Source organism: Haemorhous mexicanus, chromosome 1, assembly GCF_027477595.1.
Source record: "Haemorhous mexicanus isolate bHaeMex1 chromosome 1, bHaeMex1.pri, whole genome shotgun sequence".
Taxonomy (NCBI): domain Eukaryota; kingdom Metazoa; phylum Chordata; class Aves; order Passeriformes; family Fringillidae; genus Haemorhous; species Haemorhous mexicanus.
The window spans coordinates 90,354,673-90,360,682 of record NC_082341.1 but is presented as its reverse complement, the minus strand read 5'-3'; positions in this window follow the sequence as shown (position 1 = coordinate 90,360,682).

Genomic DNA, 6,010 nt, shown 5'->3' with positions numbered 1-6,010 from the left:
GGAGCCGTTCCAGGCCGTTCCCAACGACCTCTGGGTGGAGAACCTTCTCCTGATATCCTGCCCAAACTTCCCCTGGCAGAACTTCAGGCCATCGCACTAATATGTTTTGAAAGTAAATGTAACCTGTTTGCGCCTGACACACTGATGATTGGATCCTATCCCGACACCATGTACCCCGGCTGGCAGAGTATCTGCCTCTGTAGGCGTGCCCGAACCTCTGGGACAGGTGGAGCAGAACCTCCGAGGGCAACCTGGTACCGCTTCTGATCAATTCATCACATCTGAATCAAAGTGTAAAACTGTCTGGCTGTAGAGGAACTGTGTTACGTCAATATTAGGCCATTTTTTAGCTAAATATCAATAAACAAAGTTAAGAAAGATCTCCAGAGAAACAAATATGAATGTATGTTGATTGTGAAGTTCTAAACGAGATTTATATTATCTATTCATCTGTTGTTCCATGACTTTTTTGGCCAGCTCCAATCTAATTTGGAGGAAGTCATTATGGTCCTGTAAGTTTTGTGGATATTGATGTGTCACTGAGGAGTCCAGCAAATTTCCTTCATCAATGAAGGAATAGTAAGCAAAAAGCTCAGCTCTTTCACATTCTTGTAGCAACAAACAGCCAGTCAGTGTGTATATATTAGCCATCCACTTTATGTGGACACAGTTCCAGACTGCATGATAGGATTTTCAGAGGAGTAATGGAGAATAAATTTTAGTTATAATTAAGCCTATTTAGGGGCTAAAGAATCAAAATAAACAGAATCCCATGGCTTCATTAGATCTGTTGTTCGCAGTACAGCTTCTGGAATGGCAGTGGAATACTGGGGAATGCCAGGATACTAAGAAAGCTTACAATGAACATATATTTTAAAAAGGTTAAGGAGGATGACACAGGCTAGCAGTTTCATAGTTTGACCCAGATTAGGAGCAGAGTCGTGGAAGTGCTGACCTTGGACAGAGTCATTAAATGCCAATAATTAAATGTCAATCAACATATTTTTATGAAAAATAATTGATTAAATATGTTTGGATTTAACTTTGGTAGATAAAGGCGGTAATGATGAAGTAATGGCTTCCATTTGGTGTGAAGCAGTATGGTATTCTCATAAATACAATGAGGAGTGCAGATTCTGTGTAGTTCCCAGAATCATAGAACTAGAGAATGGGTCAGGTTGGGAGGGACCACGGTGGGTCATTGGGTCCAACCTCCCTGCTCAACCAGGGTTATCCTGCAGCACATGGCACAGGATTACATCCAGATGGTTCTTGAGTATCTCCAGTGAGGGAGACTCCACAAATCTCTGAGCCTGTTCCAGTGCTCAGTCAGCAGCACAGAAAAGTTTTTGTTTGTATTCAGGTGGCACTCTCTGTGCATCAGTTTCTTCCTGATGCTTCTTGTCCTGTTGCTTAGCACTACCAAGCAGAGCTGGGCTCCATCCTCTTGACACCCTCCCTTCAGATACTTGTAGAAATTGATGAGGTCCCCTCATAGTTGTCTCTTTACAAGGCTGAACAAGCCCAGTTCCCGCAGCCTTTCCTCATAATAAGTGATAATAAGATCATAATAAGTGATTCAGGTGGCAGTTCTTGAGAGGAGGGATTCTAAGTGCAGATTTGTCACTAGGTTGTCTTGGTGTTATTCTTGGCCTGATGCTATTATAAATCACTGACACAAAAATACCAAATGACTACTTGCTCTTATAAATAGAGATAAGAGCAATTTGCTTAGATAAACTCCGTTGAATTGCTTTCTAAGCTCTTCTGCAAAAATACTCCTCTGAAGCCAGTCAAATTGGAGGCCATGCATCCAAACAAAGTCTTTAAGGCCCACCTGGAATCTTGGAGAATGACTGGCATGAGACAGTGATAAAGAGGAACTGGACATAATCAGCTAAGCATAAGGTCTCAGAACAAAGCTTTTGATAGCTAATACTCTGAAGAAAACCAGAGGAACATCAAATACAACTGGAATGGATATTCCCCCTTTTTATAGAACCTATGAAACCATTATCAAAAAAATGGATTCAATTTGAGCATTAACACTTCAAAGGGATGCTAAACACTGAAAAGAGTCCACAACAAAGTTATGAAAGGTGTGGAAAATGTGCATTAACATCGGATATATATGGATATGTATATATTTATGGATGGATGGATGGATGGATATATATTTTAACAATATAATCCAATGCAGGTGAGGAGGTACTCTTGTCATAAGCATAGTAGTACTTGTCTAAGTAGTACTTAGAGATGTTTGAGGAGCAGTGTTGGTTTTCAGAAAATTACAAAACTCTGATAGCAAAACTAGAATAAAAATGAGACTAGAAATTTGACATATCTTAGTTCGCTAGAGGATCAAATTGTCTGTGAAGCTGTTTTGAAGCAATGCAAAATTGTCAGTAAAAACATGGAGATTTTTTTCCAAAGATACACTATAGTTCAAGCATAAACAGCAGAATACATTGGTCCAATACGGATGTGGCCCAGCCACAAGGTTATACTCAGCCAATCCTTTCCTTACATGTGGTGACTCCAGAAAAAACCAAGAAGTCTACTTGTATAGCAGCAAAAGAAGGAACAGGATCGCAATATTTACAAAAGGAAAGATTTTTTGTGTGTGTGTGAGTTCTAACAGGCAACATCTGAAGAACTCCTGGCACATTTCATTGTGAATACGATGTTCATGCCTGACTATCCAGTTCTTCTACCAGGGCTAATGCTGTTTTCCAGACAGCCCAGCAGTGACTTCAGAGAAGTCCAAGTCTCCTCAAGCTAAAAATGACAATGCAAAGTGCTATGTCACTCATGTAAAGATCATCAAAGGAACAAGAGTTCCACCTTCAGGTCTGGGAAAATACTACCTCTGATGGCAAAAGATATCTCAGAAAAAAAAAAAAAGCGTAGATGGAGTTCAACTTCCTGAATTGCAGACAGACTCAGACTTTCATTGCAAGTCAGTGATCAATTCTGAGAGGTCTCTTACAGATCTGATGACTGTGTGCATCCCTATATAGTTATCAAACTGCTCTGTACCACCAGTAAATATGTAGGAGAAAATAACAGGGAATCCTAGAAAGGCACAGAACTTTGTCGTACATCTGACTGAGGAAGAGCTTGCAGCATTTTCTATTTCTTTTTCCACATGAGATCATTCATAGTTTTCTGATACATGGATTCAGAATGGGCAATTAATTTAACATGCTTAGCTCTATTCCCAGCAATCTTTCCTCACACACAGACTCTCAGATAACTCATGCTGGGGATATTTCAGTGGGTGTTGCTCAATAGACACAGAACTTCCAAGATGCTTACATTATGTTCCCAAAGATGTATCTTTTTCCAGTAAAGCATTTCAAAATTCTGTTGCCTTTTTCAACATTATTGCTATAGATACACTGATTTCAGTGTCAAACGGCTTGTGCTGGCAAAAACCATTCATAAAGTTTCCACTGTGTCATGGAAAACAGCCCTTACTGTGTTACAGTGAACAGTGTTCTCTCTCAAAGTCTTTCAGGAGCGAAGCTTCTTTGAAATGAGATCCTCTTTTAACATATATCTCTGGAAAAGCAATCAAACTCTTTCCATAATTCTTGATTGAGGGATGTTCTCAGTGGAACATGTGGCAGTATTTTAAAAAAACATATTCTTGATGTAAGCAAAATACTGGGAGTTAATTTGGGGGTAAACTGTTTCCTCCTGCTGGCAAAAGTTATTCTATAGTTTTTGACATTTGCTAGAATTCTGATCCAAAGTTCTTTCTGTGTACTTTGTGGCAAAACCATCTCAGATTTGGTTGAGGATCATTTTTATAGTACTACAAAAAGTAGGGCTCTCAAATGGGAGTGAAATAGAAGAGGTTTATCATACAGTAACATATTTGCAGTAGCAGTAATGCTGCATAGGGTGTAAAAGTAGGAGAGAAAGAAATTAGGGCAAAGCAGATTCTATTTTGATAGAAGGTTGCACTGGCTATTTGGGTCTTTTCCATCGTATTCACAGGTCTCACAGTGTGACCTTGATGCAGGAATGGTTTGTAGCATCTGCCATAGATCTACCCCTTCAAGGTCATACAGGAAAGCCTGCACAGAGAGGATGGTGGGTACAGGGACTGTCTACAACACCAGTAGGATTTCTCTTCAGACAAGAGCAGGGTGAAACAAGCATCACTAGCTGGTGGGAGCTCGTGTTGCTGGCACTTAGGGAATGTGCACCTGTGGCACTTTGCCTGGGGTGCCTTAGCTATCCACTGCTGGCATACACAAAAGAGGTAAAACATTGAAAAATGTGCTGCAGGGTTATGGCCATACCTGGGAACTTACCCATAACTAGAATTTCATTAAAATCCATGTTTGCTGTTTTCTTCCCAATGTCTTTTTGTTTCCACTGAAGAGGATTTCTCCCACACAGAACTACTGATCACCTTTCAGCATGTGCTGTAGCAATGGTTTATGGATACTCCCAGTTTTGTTTGTTAGGTCACCCCAGCACCATTTTGTTTCAGAAGAAGGTTGAGCTCACTCAGCTGAGTGGGAAGGTCTTTTGTGCACATTTGTCTCTTGTTATACTGGATTGTATTGGCATTATCTTAAGCTAAATCCCAACAAGTCGCTCCAATTAAAAAAAAAAGGAGTTTCCGCACAAGGCAGTTTTACCAACTAAAGGAAGTTGGTCCATTTCATTGGGGTTTTTATTCAAGACCTAAGAAATTCTCTGTCAAATCTTAGTGCCAACCAAGACAATGGTAGCCTTTCCATTAAAATCAGCATGGTGAAGATTTAATTCTTTGTCGAGGTTCCAATGATTCCTAAGTCAAAAGAAAAAAAAGGACTAACTGTATTCAGAGATAAAATATAGAAAATGGCAAATCAACTGAACATCCATCCATCCATCCATCCATCCATCCATCCGTCCATCCATCCATTCCTTTTTTAAAACCATTCAGGATGTCTTCTAACTGCAGAACCAGAGGTGCAATATCATCATCTTACATTTATAATCAATTTATAGTAAAGTCTTTTTAAAAGCCATTTTTAATTTTTTCTGCTTAGTTAGGAATGTGTTTCTGATTCTGCTGTTTCTCTAACATGAGCAGATCATAAGCAACTGCATGTTCAATAAAACCTTCAGGGAATTTGAAAAAAAAGAAATTAGAGTACTTACTTACATTCATTTAGGGTCCTTTTCCACTGACTTGATGTTACATATTTACATTTAAGATTTTTAGAGTTGTCTTTGCCTTCTGTCTTCCACCTTATGGGATAACCAGAAAAATATTGTTCAGCTCTTCCAAAGTGGTTCCTTGTGCTGAGAGGTGAATAAACAAGAGGGCAGGGAATCTTTCACTACAGCAAGTTGCTTAGAGCTCCATCCAATATGGTCTTGAACACTTCCAGGGATGGGGCATCAACAGCTTCTCTGGACAACCTCTTTGAGTGCCTTACAACCCTCACAGAAAAGAATCTCTTCCTTCTAGATGAAGTTTAAGGCCAACGAGTTGACATCACGTTGCTCAGGAATTTACCTGTCAGTACAATGAGCTATTAATCACACTGCTGATTCAAAGGCCTTGTGTGCCATAGAGGCTTGGATTGTGTCCAGCAGTGGCCACAAGTGCACGGTGAGGTCAGAGTAAGAAAGCTTGTGTGCTAGTTCCTCCTCCGTATTCTCCCAGCCTTCACCTTTTTGGGGGGGGCTTCATGAACAAGAATTGGTTTGGATTATCAGTAATCTCAATGGATGTCTCTTCCAAATTCTCAACCAATCTCTCCTAGAGAGTAAGGCTCTTTTGAGAAGAAAAGTCCTTTGGCAAAGATTTTCAAAGGTCTGCTGCTGTCTGGATAAAGAATCTGATTCTTCTGACAGTTCATTGCTGTCCAACTTCCTCTTGCTGCTCATTGCTCCAATGACCTCATTTCTGCTCTTCATTGCCTTTTCTTAGTCTCAACTACTCCTTGTGGTCAATGTACTCAATAACTTTGATCATCCTCGTAGTTTTTCTCTGGGT